At 41.3% G+C, this 16,179-nt stretch overlaps 1 pseudogene across 1 annotated transcript in view; it reads right to left on the bottom strand.

Moving 5' to 3' along the window:
• Positions 1-5,540: 5,540 nt before the first annotated feature.
• The window catches only part of LOC310639052 (olfactory receptor 10V1-like), a 30,969-nt pseudogene continuing 20,330 nt past the window's right edge, over positions 5,541-16,179 (bottom strand). Inside the window, exon 3 of the transcript in view lies at positions 5,541-6,232. The product of the transcript in view is annotated as an olfactory receptor 10V1-like (transcript). The remainder of the gene's footprint in view (positions 6,233-16,179) is intronic.

Here is a 16,179-nt window from a genome sequence, read left to right on the forward strand (position 1 = left end):
AGTTAAACTATTGTATGAATGTGAAGTGGGACTATGCGATCTCTCAAGGATTCTCTTAATTCTTCAGAGCTAAAGTTTTCTCTGAATAAAGTTATCTAAATGATATCTAATTTTAAATTTTATCTCTCAAAAGGCGATTCTCATGTTTGTGTTAAGTCACTGATATTCATGATTATGTTTTGGTGGTTGGAAGAGAAGCAGTGTGGCATTGGGTTGATGTAGAACTGGCATCATATTCGAGTTGTTCCCCACTCATGAAAATTCACTGGTTGATTTTGCACCATTCACTCACTTTCCCAACCCAAGTAATCACCCAGGATTGTTGTTTTGGAGATAGAGAAATGACAACAGATGGCAAAAAATACATGAGTACTCAACTGGCAATAGGAGCTGGAGCAGCCAATGAGAAAATGGATATTCTTCCCTTTCTAGGATTCAACAAAAGATATGAATATGGTCTTTTTATAGCTGGAACTAGAAATGTATGCTAAAGTTAGGAAAAAAAATATATAAGAAACTAGTCTCTGCAGAATCACATGAATTCTTTTAAAAATGTAATGGATTGAGAATAGAATTCTCTTGGAAAGTTTATAATTCCACAGATGTGTCAAAGACCTTCAATTACCTTCTTCCAAGAAAAAATAATTCTGGGTAAGTGGTAGGATCTCTGAAAATTGTGACAGCTGGAAATGGTATACTGCACATCACAATCTTGCTTGGTTCCTTTAAAATTACAGGTAGTCCTCAGCCTATGGCCACAATGGAGCCCAGCATTTCTGTTGCTAAGTGAAACATTTGTTAAGTGAATTTTGCCCCATTTAATGACCTTTCTCGTTATTGTTAAGTGATTCACTGCAGTTAAATTAATGACACGGTTGTTAAGTGAATTTGGCTTCCCCATTGATTTTGCTTGTCAGAAGGTTGCAAAAGGGAGTCACATGACTCCAGGAGATGCTGCAACCGTCATAAAAAGGAGTCAGTTGCCAAGCGTCTGAATTTTGATCAGATGACCATGTGGATGCTGCAACAGTCGTGTAAAAAATGGTCATGTTGCTTTCTTTTCCGTGCCATTGTAACTTTGAATGGTCACTAAATGAACTGTATACTTGAAAAGCATTTTCCTTAAAGGAGAGTATGTTGTCTTCTGTATTCTCCCAGCAAATATTTTCCAATTTGTGTTCCACAGTGCCATCTTTTCTTTTCAGACCTCCCTAGCTTTGAAAAATGAAAACCTAAAAGGGTATCTAATGTAAAGTTGTGTGCTTCACATAGAGACGGACACAGAGCTGGGGTAAAGATGAGTTTATTCTGAACAGAACGAACTGGGGAAAACAGGGAAGCCTGGCGTCTATTTGTACCTACCCAGGTGGATGGCATCCAATCAGTTCAAACCTGGGCTTCCTGCCAGTGCAGGTGACAATGGGTGTAGATCCTGGCTTCCCACCAGGCTGACCATGCCTGGGGCTGTCAACAGCTTAACTCATTAGGCTTATCCTGAGTGAGCAGTCATCGCCCGGAGCTGTCCAGCCCCTCTGCTGATCTGCACCATCAGCCTCCTGCTGTGCTGTCCTTTGTGTATGCTGGGAGGCATACACTGCATCTAAAATCCTCCCCACTCCCCAACCACAAACACTGCATAAAGAAAAAAATCATTGAATTAGAAGGCACTACCTACTTGGGAATCAAGACTGATCCTTGGAATCCTGAAGATCAGCATTCCATTGCTAGCTGACAAATAGACTATGTACAGTTGGGGGTAAAAAAACCATTTTAGCCATCTGAGATCCTAACCATTTCCCTGCCAATCAGCACCGATAGCCCTCTGAAATGGTACAGCTGTACTTTTCCTTTTACCTTTTATAGGACTTATTAAACATGAACATGTTTTTAGCATTTGGGCGGGATCAGAGACTTAACATTCCAGTACATCATGCAGTAGCCTCACAAGACAGGCTCATGTTGTCTCCCTAGGGCTGGGAGATGAGCAACAGTGGCTTATTCATGATTGTCTAGCACATTTGTGGTTAAATATTCCTTCCCACTTACGTACCACACGGACTCTTTCAAGAATAATTCAGCCTTCCAAAAGCCTGTATGACACAAACAACTTATCCAGCTGGATTTTTTTTTAGGAAAAACATTAAGAAAAAATGTGTTAATTCTAGACCTATCTATCTACTTATTAATTTGTACCCTATCTTTCTTGGGGAAACTTGAGGGTACGTGGCAGTATCTCTCCAAATTTTATTTTCCCCTCACTGGACTGAGGTAAAATGGGCCAAGGAATTCCATGTCAAGTGGGGCTTCACTTTGGGTCTCCCTGATCTCACCCCAATGTTCCAAACTCTAATAGTTTAGTTTAGTTAATAATGGGTATTATTCTTACCCTGACAGTTGCTTTCTATCCCTTTCCATCTGCAACAGCCCACACTCAGTTCGGGATCTAAGAGAGTGCTACAACTATAGTTTAAAAAATCTGTGTCTATTCAAACCTTAGAGATGTCAAAAAATAGACGAAATCTCAGCAGACTGAAGAGAGTTCTTCAGCACACAAAGTGAGGCAAACTCTGCCAAGAAGCAAACAGCCGGAGACCATTACAAGAATAAAACTCCTCTCATTCACAACAATAGGGCCACCTGTTGTGCCTCAAGGGCAGGAGAAAAAGGCACATGAAATTTGTTGATTGGGATCCACCCAGAGTTACATGATCCTGGCTGGATTTCTTTTTAATGCTTTCCTTAGTACCGTAAATAATAATGATGATAGTGATGGTGGTGATGATGATGATGATGATGATGTTCATGTTGGAAAGGACCTTTGAGGTCATCTAGTCTAACCCCCTGCTCAGGCACGAAACCCTATACCATTTCAGACAAATGGCTGTCCGGTCTCTTCTTAAAAACTTCCAGTGTTGGAGCATTCACAGCTTCTGGAGGCAGGTTGTTCCACTGATTAATTGTTTTGTCAGAAAATTTCTCCTTAGTTCTAGGTTGCTTCTCTCTTTGGTTAGTTTCCATCCATTGCTTCTTGTCCTGCTTTCAGGTCCTTTGGAGAATAGCTTGAGTTCCTCCTCTTTGTGGCAGCCCCTGAGATATTGGAACACTGCTATCGTGTCTCCCCTAGTCCTTCTCTTCATTAAACTAGACATACCCAATTCCAGCAACCGTTCCTTATATGTTTTAGCCTCCAGTCCCCTAATCATCTTTGTTGCTCTTCTCTGCACTCTTTCTAGAGTCTCAACATCTTTTTTACATTGTGGCGACCAAAACTGAATGCAGTATTCCAAGTGTGGCCTTACCAAGGCATTGTAAAGTGGTATTAACACTTCACGTGATCTTGATTCTTTCCCAATAAACATTTAGAAAGCTCTGCCTGCCAGACTTCTAGTTTCCTCAGTAAGAAGACAGTCTTTCCGCTTTGCTTAAAGATTGGGCCTTGCCTGACTCTCCTCCAAATTAGTATGCCTAAAATCAAACACTACTGCAGTTATTTGGTAGCTGGGCAAGAAAATCCTGAAAATATATGTCCAGTTTCTAGTTCAAAATTATTCTAGAGATTAAATCAGTGTTTCTCAACCTTGGTGACTTTGAGATGACTTTAAGATAGCCACTTAAATTTGAGCCAGCAAAAGCCAAAAAAAAAGCCACCAAAAAAAGCCAATGCAGTCTTGCATCAACAGAGGGATAACATCAAGATCACAAGAAGTGATAATGCCACTTTATACTACATTAGAGAGGCCACACTTGGAATACTTAATACAGTTCTTAATCACCATCATACAAAAAAGGCATTGAGACCTATGCGTGCAGAGAAGAGCAACAAAGATGATAAAAGGTATGAAGGTTAAATTGTATGACGAATGGTTGAGGAAGCTAGGAACATCTAGCCCAGGGGTAGGCAACCTTGGCTCTTTCATAACTCATGGACTTTAACTCCCAGAACTCCTGATCAGCTGTGCTCAGGAGTTGGAAGTCCACGAGTCATAAAAGAGCCAAGGTTGCCTACCCCTGATCTAGTCTATTGAAGAGAAGAATTGGCAGGACATTATAACTGCCTTCCAATATTTGAGGGGTTGTCACAGAGGAGAGGGGGCTGACTTTTTCTGCAAAGCATGAGACGGCAAGACAAGAAGTAATGTTGGAAGCTTATTAAAGAGAGATTCAGCCTAGGATAAATTTTCTGACACTGAGAACCATCAGTGCGATAGCTTGCCTCCTGGAGTTGTGGGTGTTTCATTACTGGAGGTTTTAAAAAAAGATTGAACAACCATTTGACTAAGGCAGGGGTCCCCAAACCCTGGGCTGCAGCCCACTACACTGCTTCGCTTGCACAAGCAGTGGGCAAGTGTGCACACAAAGCTCCATTTGTGCGAGTGGCATGCATATGTGCTTGCTGCTCATGGAAATGAAGCTTTGTGCGCATTTGCCCACAGCTCACATGTATCCATTGCCTCTCCCTCCCGCCCCTCGGAGATCTGCAAAGTCGGAAAGTTGGGGATCACTTGCTTTGAGCATGGGGCTGGACTAGAAGACCTCTGAGGTCTCTTCCAGCCTTATGATTCTATGTTCTAAGATGTGGGGATTTCAACCCCCAGAATTCCCCAGGCTGGTTGGGGAATTCTGGGAGTTGATTCCCCCACCTCTTAAACTAGCCAAGACTGAGAAACACTGGATTAAATAATAACTAGCTTGTTGACCTTCAGCTTCTTCAGGAAGCAGTCTCTGGTAGAGCCAGAGGCAGTTATGATTAGAGGATGCTATCTTTACTTAGGAACAGAAAAAAGACCAGTGCTTATTTAGCAGTGCAAACAACTGAGAAAGAGTTAAAAGCTGAGATTCAAATGTACTAATAAAAGAAAAACCTACTGTCACTAACTTTAACATTTATTTTTGAAGTGAATTAACTGATAGAGAGCTTTCAAAGCTTCCTGGTTTAAAATTTCTCCAGATCCGCTCAGGAAAGTTTATGATTCTGCAAAAAGTTGAGGTAAATAAAGTTTTCAAGCAATGTTTAACTTTAGGGGGGGAAGTAAAAAAAAACAAGCATATAGTGTAGAAAATTATACATTGGCACTAAATCTCATGAAAAAATAACATGATATATACAGTTAAAATACTAATTTTAGCAGTGATTGAACTTTTTATTTTATTTTATTTTTTACCATTAACAAATCTACATACTGAACCTCAGTTGGCCCTATTATTTGTTCAGTTTTTAGACAGCTGCTTTTCAAGCATATATTTTCGGTCTCCTACCCATTTTAGCATTTTTTTTCTGAATTTGGTAACAAGAAGAGAAAAGACCTGCTTATCAAACTGTAAATAAAATGCCACCTGTAAATAATATGTTGACTTCCACATATAAAATAAGCTCCTCAGAAGACCAATCAGACTCAACAAGTAACATTCTTACTGGTACTCGAAGAAACTAAAATTCCAGTTTCATCACTAAGTCAGAATGCTTGTGACTAGTTTGTATAAACCTTGAATAAACCTTTCAGTCCCATACAGTTTTTTTTGCCACATGTTGTATTTTGTTTTTACCACACGGTGGTGCTAGTTGGGATTGCTACACCATTCATTAGCACAAGAGATTCTTTCTCAGGGGTTTTCGTCAGTGCATCTTTTAATTCCCTGTTCCACATGGTAAAGATCAGGGGGTTTAACCCAGCTGTGCCGAAGGTATAGATTATAGACAACACTTGACCTTCCTCTGCTGAGTAACTGGAGCCAGGCCCCGGGTATATTAACCCACCACAGCGGTACTGCATAATGACAACCATCAAGTGAGAGGAACAAGTAGAGAAAGCCCGTTGCCGTTTTGAAGTGGTGCTAATTTTCAAGATGGCCTTCACAATGAAGGTGTAAGAGGTCGAGTCTAGGACAAATGGAATAGCCAGGATAATGGCACAGGTGATGAAGAATGTAGCCTGATGAGCATGAGTATCCCCACAGGCTAGTTTCAAGACAGTGGGGGAAATCACAGAAAAAGTGATTAAACTCATGGTTGCCGCAGAATGGGAGGCGTAATATCAAGATAGTGATTTGCATGCCAAACAGGCCACACATGGTGAAGGTCCCAGCTACAAGGGCAGTGCACACCTCCCAGCTCATAATGGCTGAATAGCGCAGAGGGTGGCAGATGGCCACATAGCGGTCATAAGCCATTATGGATGGCAAGACACAGTCACTGCTTCCCAAAAAGATAAAGTAAAACATTTGGGTGCCACTCCTGACCAAGGAGATGGAGGGTTTCTTTGCAGAGAGGAGGTTGGCCAAGGTAAGGGGAGCAAGGACAAAAGAATAGACCATTTCCAACACAGCCAAGCTAGACAAGAAAAAATACATGGGTGTGTGGAGGGAGTGTTCATTGTGCACGCTGAGAAAAAAAACAGAATTCACCAAAAGACTGAGCAGGAACAAAACAAGGGGGAAAAATATCAACAAATGCACCTTGGAAAGATTGAAAAGAGATGAAAGTAAAAATAGGTCAGTCTGGTGTCATTTTCACTCTCCATGTACATCGCACAGTATGGTTTCGTGCAAGATAGAAAGCAAGAAAACAAATCACAAGGATGCAGGTTTTTTGTATTTTTCAACAGGTTGAATCAATTCCTAGCTGCCAATGGAAGGCAGAATCCTTTCTCCCCCCCCCCCCACTTCTTCTTCTTCTTTTGCAAATAAAGTCAATATCACATACTTTAATTGAATAGCATAGCCATAGCAGGAATATTTGAGATGGAGCTTTGGGAAATTAATGTGAATCCAAGAACTGAATATTATTAATTTGACTATATTGCCTTATTTATTTTTTCTGTTTGTGGCAATGGTTTTGTGTTTTAAAGGTAACCACGCAGCTTCTTTTCCAAATCTGTTCTATTTCTGCACTTTTCTCTTCTTACTTTAATTAAAATGCAGACTCCCTTGGAAGTATGTTTCTTTGAAGTCAGTGGAACCTTTACTGTAATAAAGAATATCTGGAACAAGCTGCTGTTCTGTTATGTAAGCATTCTCCACACAGAGTACTAAATAATACCATGTTAGATCATAGCTTATTACCACTGTCAATGTTACTTGAACTGGCGGCTGAAAATTTGTTTCCTTCTGATGATGTAAAATTGAGTTACTTTTATTTTATCCATTACTTGCTTTTTAAAATCTACGTAAAATAAAACAGAAAATTCAGCAGGTCTGTTCTGTACCAGCCTGCTACCGGCCCTGCAGAAAAGGCAGGGACAACCCCTTTTACAAGAAGGCAAGAGGCTGGAATTACGCCTGCCAAATTTATTGCTACAAAAACAAATAGAACAAGACACAAACCAAGAAACAGGAACTTTTCAAGCGGTTTCCTTCAGCAAACCAGTCCTCCCACGCATTCCCCCTTAAATACAGTTCAGGGTATGGCTTCTCTCTGCCTCCTTCCGAGGAGCCCCATTGCCTTCCTCTGTTTACTCCTGATTGACTGCCTCCTGCGTCGGGCGTCCTTGAACAGGGCCAGCTGTGGGTCATCTTCATCCACGCTGTCAGGCTCACACAGCTGGGTCTGTGACCAGATGAGAGGGGCCTGGCTGGGGGCTCTCATCAAGCTGTCCAATCCTCTCAGCAAGCTCTTCAACACCCCCCTCCTCCTCCTCCTCTGAGTCCTCCGACCCAACTGCCGAACCCACAGGCTGACCCTGAATCACAACAAGGTCAGAGTTTCAGTAAATTACAAGCACTAAATAATAGTGCACCAAGTTAACAAAACCAAAACTATAAACAGTATTCAATATCTAATATTGTAATACATTATGTATGATTTTTTTAAAAAATTGTATATGCATCACATTACTTCCAGAGAAAGCAATATGGTGTAAAACACAGAAAAACAATAAGAAATAGTAAGCAAAAGAAATTAAGGACATGGAATAAAGGCAGCTTCTTTCTCTTGTTTTCTATTGATTCTTCTTGGGAAATAACTTGTATTCTAATAATTTTTCATACAGGAGCCATTGTTTCTCTTCCTGTACTCAATCTACTTTCATTCTATTTCTTTCATTTCTTTCTCTTCCATGTTTATTTTTTCCTAAGACTCATGTTTGGAACTCTGATCATTCTGAATTCATTAATAATTGTAATCTTTTACCATAAGCAATTATGTTAATCATGCTTCTTGATTCATTCCTTTTTATAAGTTAAGCCCGAATAAGCTAATAAGCATGCATTTGAAACATTTTTTCTTAAGCAAATGCTTATTTTATGATCACCATTTTCATTCATTCTTGCCTTTAAAATGCACAATGTCTTAGTCCTGCTACCTAATAAAATAATTCTTCACCCTGGATCTCATTCATTTGGAATAATACTCAGATTATCCCAAAACTCACCCATGATTGTTCCATTATCACCAGTCACAGAAATGTAACATGCAACTATTGCCAACCTACATATTTCTACTTTAATTTAATTTATAATTTATTTGTTTGTATTGCTTTATTTTCTCACAGCACTCAGGAGACACTAATACATATTTATTGCCATACTTTTTATGCCTTTCATCCAAAATTAAACCTACACCTTCATTTTCCTCTCTCCAGGTAACTGGTCCCTGGTACCCAAAAGGTTGAGGACCTCTGTTCTATCATGTATCAGCTAGTTTTTATTTCTCTGAAAAATAAAATGTTTTGAAATATCTAACTAGAATTAAATAAAGCCAGAGTGATATTTTTGTACCTGATTGTTTTTTTAAATTTTTTTTTCAATAATACTGTTTTTCACCAAAGTTTTTAAGATCTTCAGCAATGGTTTCTTTAGAAACTGTGCAAGATCTGGAAGAAAACTGAATTACTATTCCTCAGAAACATACCATTTGCTCTTCTTTGTGCTGAAGCGAAAGGCTGTGTTATGGATATGGTTGCCACATGTGCCAAAATTTTAATCAGTTATATTATCCTATTTTCCTGCTCTCTCAAAGCACGCTCAACCCTCACACTTTTCAGGATATTACAGAAATATTCGCTTGAGGGTTAGGTTCAGTCCATTCTCACAAGGATTCATTAATTCCATATCTAGGGACATCTTGCTGAAGATGTGCCCTTGCCTAACTCTCAACAGATCTCCCTACTTCTAGCCACAGAAGTCTTAGACCAGAGGTCTCCAACCTTAGCAACTTTAAAACTTGTGGACTTCAACACTCAGAATTCCCTAGTCAGTCATGGACATAACTTCACTCTAAAAGAAGGCTGCCTTCAGGAATGGAATTACAGTCAAGGCTTCTACCTGGGTCTCCAGTCTTGAAGAAAGCAAACAAAACAAACCTGGTTGTGGTCTGCTCTTAGACTAGCAGGAATTTTTCTGAGTTTTTGTAACATTTCACCATGCTCCATGAACTTCACCAGCAGTACTTCTTTAGCATCTTCACATTTGGTGGGATTTTCTATGGCACCACTTCCAGTGTGGTGTTGGTTCATGATAATGCTTATGGAGTTTTATTTAGGAGCTGCACAAAAGCTATGCTTTTGGGGAAGTGGTTCCCCAAAAGAGTATCCTAGCAGAAAGTTTGCTTGCCTCATAAACAAGAATATCCAGGTCTAGAGAAGTGGCAGGTAATGCAATTATACAACATACACAATAGACAAAAGACATTTTATTTATGTGATGAAATGTCAGGAAGAAATTACTTAAGAGAACTTTACCTCTCCTTCCACCAGCAGAAAAACTCTTTGAAAAAGGAACAGAACAAGACTAAATTTGGTGGGGCTGAGTGAAGCCAGCCAAAAAAAGAAAAAGGAAAGAAAGAAAGAAAGAAAAAAGAAAAGAAAAAAAGAAAAAAAGGGGGGAGATTGATTTCAAATCTTGATTTAGCTGTAGAGGGAAAAAAATCCTGAAACAATTATCCACAACATCCCAGTGGAAGAAACAATTGGACAGCAGATCAGAATGTTGCTGATTTCTCCATTATAGGCCCCCTCCCTCTTGTTCATAAGACCCAAAGTGAAGGATGTGCAGTTCACCCCAGTATAGATGTATACACATCCAAGCACACAGACATACAAGGAGAGAGTAGAAACACAGAGAAGTAACATAGTCAAGGGGTTGGGGACTCTGTGCCCTTCGGCTGAGTTTCTTCATGTTAGGGGACCCTAAATGGGCAGGAAACTGCCCCAAAGAGGCAGCAAAGAAGGAAGGAAGTCCTGGGGACCTCGGAGAGACAGCGGTTGACCCGATCGGTCCAGGAGAAGCCTTTCAGAAACCAACAGGAGAAAGGCTAGCCTAACTTCAGAGTCTAGCCCAAGCTGCAAGCAACCGAAGTCAAAAGCACTATTTTAAGCTGATTGTAAACAATGCATTTGAATCTGGGTAAGAACATTGATTTTCTCTAATCCTACTTATCAACTTTCCTGAAGGAAGAAAAAATCCCAAGAAGCAAAAAACCTCTGAAAGTGAAGGAGGGGGATTTTTGCCCCACCCTTTTACTAATGGAAGTGGTGAATTAAACCTTTTATGGAGGACAAAAACGTATTGAAATGAAATGAAATGACTATGAAACCTAAATTTGGATAAGTTTGAAGTTACTTAATGGTTAAGATTCTCATTTTAAAGGCAATTTTCTATTTTGATAATTTGAAAAATAAACTGGTGCTGACATCTAGTGGTGGATAAAGATTATGACAGCTATGGCTTTTATATAGGACTTTGTAAAATCTGGAAAAAACTAATCTGTGTTTGTGACCTTCAAAGCTATAAAAACAGAGAACAGCTGTGACAAAAAAAGAAAGCAATTTGTATTGCAGACAATTTCAGGAAACCTTTTTGAACCTTTTTGGATTATAAATATCTACTACACTGTGACTCTAAAGCTATTTGCAGAGAAAAGAAAACCTCGATTCTTGACCACTATGGAAAATCAGAGACTTGGTTGTGACATTATCTCAACCGATACAATCGGTTATAGATTTGATGGAAATTATAACTCAGTATGGTAAGGTTTCTTGGTTTAAGGTGAATAGTAATAAGACTAAGATATTATCTAAGAACTTATCTATGAGTGAAAGGGATATGTTATCTAAATTAACAGGTTTTGAAATAGTGAAGAAGGTTAAATATTTAGGAGTATATATTGCAGCCTCAAATGTAAAATTGTATAAGAATAATTATGAAACACTATGGTTGAAGGTACAAAGGGACTTAAATAATTGGGAAAAATTACAATTATCATTACTGGGAAGAATTGCAGTTGTTAAAATGAATGTTCTACCAAAGTTTCTCTTTTTGTTTCAAATGATACCTATATTGAAAAAGGATGCCAACCTTGATCAATGGCAGAAGGGTATTAACAAATTTATTTGGGCGGGGAAAAAACCAAGAGTTAAATTTAAGATTTTACAAGATGCCAGAGAAAGAGGGGGACTCAAGGCGTCGAATTTGAAATTGTGTTATGATGCGGTTGCCTTGACGTGGGTTAGTGATTGGCTTAATTTAACTAACAAGAGAATACTTCATCTTGAGGGATGGGATTTGGTACATGGATGGCACGCATATTTGCTTTACGATAAGAAGGTGGACAGGGCTTTTAAATCCCATATTCTTAGAAGTGCTTTATTGCGTGTCTGGAAAAAGTATTATTATAAGTTAAATTATAAAATACCGATTTGGGGAATTCCTGGACACGCGATAGAGGGCATATCTATGGGAGTGAGTATGGATATGGTTTCTTATAAGGAACTACTTAGATTGCAAGGGAATGATTGGCAACTTAAATCATTAGAGGAGTTAAGACAAGAAAACATAAGTTACTCTTGGTTTCAATATACCCAATTGAAAGCTAGGTGGAAGTCAGATCAAAAGGTTGGCATCACAATTACAGATCAAAATTTAGTAAAACAAATTAGAGATTTAAATTGTGCACATATAAAGAGGATATATAATGCTTTAATTGAATTGGATTTGGAAACGGAACTGGTTAAAGACTGTATGATAAAGTGGGCACAAAATATTCAGGAACCAATTTCGTTGGACACCTGGGAGATAATTTGGGTCAGAAATGTTAAATTTACTCAGGCTCAAAACTTAAGAGAAAATTTTTATAAAATGTTTTATAGATGGCATCTGGATCCCAAGAAGTTGTCCAACATGTATCCTAATTTACAGTCTAAATGTTGGAGATGTGGTAGTTTAGAAGCTACCTATTTTCACATGTGGTGGACTTGTAGAAATATAAAAGCTTTTTGGATCAAAATTTGGTAGAACATTCAAAAGATTTTTAAGAGAAAGATAAAGTTTTCTCCGCAATTGTTTTTATTGGGTATTGTTGTAGATTGTGATGTTAAAGAAACTAACTTGATGTTGAACATGATAACAGCAGCACGGTTTATTTATTTATTTATTTATTTGTTTGTTTTTATAAACCGCCCTTCTCCCGAGGGACTCGGGGCGGTGTACAGAATAAGGTAGGCATACAGAATGAACAATAGTGAAAACAAACAATAGTAAAATACAAACTGGGACCCCAGATTAGAGCTATCAGGCCAGGCCGGACTGCTGGAACAGATAAGTTTTTAATTCGCGCCGGAAGGTGCGGAGGTCGGGGGCCATCCGGATTTCGGTTGGTAAGCTGTTCCAGAGGGCTGGCGCACCCACTGAGAATGCCCTCCCCCTGGGGGCCACCAGCCGACATTCCTTGAGCGGTGGCACCCTGAGGAGGCCCTCTCTGTGGGAGCGCACAGGACGGTGGGGTGCTGACATTGGCAGAAGGTGTGCTCCCGTAGGTAGTCCGGACCCATGCCATGTAGGGCTTTGTAAGTCATTGTTAGCACCTTGAACTTCACACGGAAGGCAACTGGAAGCCAGTGCAGTGCACGGAGGAGAGGTGTGATATGGGAGTATCGGGAGGCTCCCAACAGTGTCCGTGCCGCTGCACTTTGCACCAGTTGAAGCTTCCGAGTGGATCTCAAGGGCAGCCCCAAGTACTGGTGGGACAATATTGGAAGAAGGATAGTTTGCCCACTATAGAAGAATGGGTGTTTAAAGTTTCGAATCTTGCAGAAATGTCTAAGATTTCTGCTTATTTGAAAGATCATTCACAGGAAAGATATATTTCAGTTTGGAGGAGATGGATAAATTATATTCAGAACAAATATGGGACTAAAAAGTTCCATTTAGCTTATGAGTAGATTTTAGTGGGATATTGTTATTGGTACTTTGTTTGTTGTTATGTTAAAGGGGAGTTAAAGCACATTATGAATTTGGTTAATTGTATATTATGCATAATTTTTATTTAGAATATGATTATTGTAACTATAATCCTGTATTTAGCTCTGGGAAGTGTGGGGGGGGAAGTGGGCGGGTTTGGGGTGAGCGGGATTTGGGGATATATTGTAAAATTTTGTTTTTGTAAAACTCTTTAATAAAAAAAAGGAAAATCAGAGACTTATCAAGAAAAAATAAATACCTTTCAAGAGGAGACATATGAGATGCTGCAACTAATTCAAACAATGACTTCAAACCACAAAGAAATCCAAAATAACATTGAAAACATAAACCAATTCATCTCCAATTTAAGTTTACAACAAAAAAACCCCAGGAAATAATAACAGAGAAGGAGCAGATAAAACAGACAACTGAATACAAATTTGAGGATAGAGACTTAAAGATGGAACCTAACAAAACAAAGAAGTATGATTTAACCCAAGTGGGAAAAAAATTACAAGAAATCCTGGATTTGGAAAAGACAACTTATACTTTAACACTACAAAACAAATTTGAAGATAAGAAAAAAGATTAGACAAAATGGACTGCAGAGATGCCAGGAAAAACACTAGAACTGGAGAGACAAAAAATGATAAAAGAAGCAGAGAGAAAAAGAAAGAAAAAGATTTTCAACAAAAATGAATGGGCAAATGCCTCTCACAAAAATATTGTTTATGTTTGTTTTATGTTTATGTTTTATTTAATTTATATACCGCCCTTCTCCCTGGGGACTCAGGGCGGTTCACAGGGCATATAAATAAAAATACAATACTATACAAAAGTTAAAACAAAGATTAAATCAGTGCCCAATTAAAAAACAATAATACAATCTAAAATGACAATTTAAAACCCAACTCCCCCATCAGGCCAGACCGGCCAATTCAAACAAATGGGTCTTCAGACCACGACGGAAAGTTCGGAGGTCCGATGCCGTCCGGAGCTCCACCGGCAGTTGGTTCCACAAAGCCGGGGCACCCACAGAGAAGGCTCTCCCCCTGGGGGCCGCCAGTCGGCATTCCCTGACCGGAGGCACCCTGAGGAGGCCCTCTCTGTGGGAACGCACAGGGCGGAGGGGAGTTGAAGCCGGCAGCAGGTGGTCCCCGAGGTACCCCGGACCCATGCCATGTAGGGTCTTAAAGATCATAACTAAGACCTTGAACCTCACCCGGAAGACAACTGGTAACCAATGCAGCTCGCGGAGCAAAGGTGTAACATGGGAGTACCGGGAAACTCCCAAGACAACTCTCGCGGCCGCATTCTGTACCAGTTGGAGCCTCCGAGTGGTCTTCAAGGGAAGCCCCATGTAGAGAGCATTACAGTAGTCAAGGCGAGAGGTCACGAGCGCATGAGTGACCGTGCACAGGGCATCCCGGTCCAGATAGGGCCGCAACTGGCGCACCAGGCGAACCTGGGCAAAAGCCCCCCTAGTCACGGCCACTACATGATCTTCTAGGGTAAGCCGTGAATCTAGGAGGACTCCCAAGTTGCGAGCCCTATCCACGGGGGGTAAGAGCTCACCCCCCATAGAAAGAGATGGAACATTTTGAATGTCCCGGGATGCCGGAATGCACAGCCACTCAGTCTTGTCAGGGTTGAGCTGAAGTCTGTTCCTCCCCATCCAGACCCGAACCGCCTCCAGGCAACGGGACATCACAGCGAGGGCATCACTGGGGTGGTTTGGGGTCGAAAAGAAAAGTTGGGTATCATCGGCATATTGATGATACCCAACTCCAAAACCACGAATGATCTCACCCAGCGGTTTCATGTAGATGTTGAACAGGAGAGGCGAGAGAACCGACCCCTGAGGAACTCCACAAACGAGAGACCTCGGGGTCGATCTCTGCCCCCCTGCCAACACCGACTGCGAACGTCCCAGGAGATAGGAGGAGAACCACCGAAGAACCGTGCCTCCCACTCCCAATCCCCTGAGACGCCGCAGCAAGATACCATGGTCGATGGTATCGAAAGCCGCCGAGAGGTCTAATAGGACTAGGACAGAGGAATATCCCCTGTCCCGAGCCCTCCAGAGATCATTCACCAGAGCGACCAATGCCGTCTCCGTGCTGTACCCGGGCCTGAAACCCGATTGGTAGGGGTCCAGATAATCCGCTTCATCCAGGACCAGAGGGAGCTGATGCGCCACCACACTCTCAACAACCTTCGCAAGAAAGCGAAGGTTGGAGACCGGACGAAAGTTGTTCAATACAGCTGGGTCCAAGGCAGGCTTCTTGAGGAGAGGTCTCACCACCGCCTCCTTCAAGACGGTGGGGAAATAACCCTCACTCAAAGAAGCAGATATAACCGCCAGGAGCCAGCTTCGTGTCCTCTCCCTAGCTGCATAAACCAGCCAGGAAGGGCACGGGTCCAACAAACATGTGGAGGAGCTCAGCCTCCCCATAATCCTGTCCACTTCATCAGGGGTCACAGAATCAAACTCTTCCCAGATAACATTGACAAGACCGTCCGTGTCCTGATCGCCTGACTCTGCCCAGCTGGAGTCCAAACCGGTCCGAATCCGAGCGATTTTATCCGACAGATGTTGACTAAATTCCTCGGCACGACCCTGCAAGGGATCCTCCCTCACCTCCTGATTAAGAAGTGAGCGAGTCACCCTAAACAGGGCGGCCGGGCGATTATCTGCGGACGCAATGAGGGTAGAGAAGTAATTACACCTCGCCACCCGCATCGCTGCGAGATAAGACCTAATATAGGTTCTTAACCGCAACCGGTCGGGTTCGGATCGGCTCGACCTCCAACAGCTCTCTAGGCCCCGTTTCCGACGCTTCATCTCCCGGAGCTCCGCGGAGAACCATGGAGCTCGCTGGGATCTGCGCCGGGTCAGGGGCCGCAAGGGTACAACCCGGTCAAGTGCCTCAGTGGCTGCCCTTTCCCAGGTTTCCACTAAGGCATCCGCCGAGCTGTGAGCAATGGAGGCAGGTGGGGACCCCAGCG

The sequence above is a fragment of the Vipera ursinii genome (genome assembly GCF_947247035.1).
Source record: "Vipera ursinii genome assembly, chromosome: 1".
Taxonomy (NCBI): domain Eukaryota; kingdom Metazoa; phylum Chordata; class Lepidosauria; order Squamata; family Viperidae; genus Vipera; species Vipera ursinii.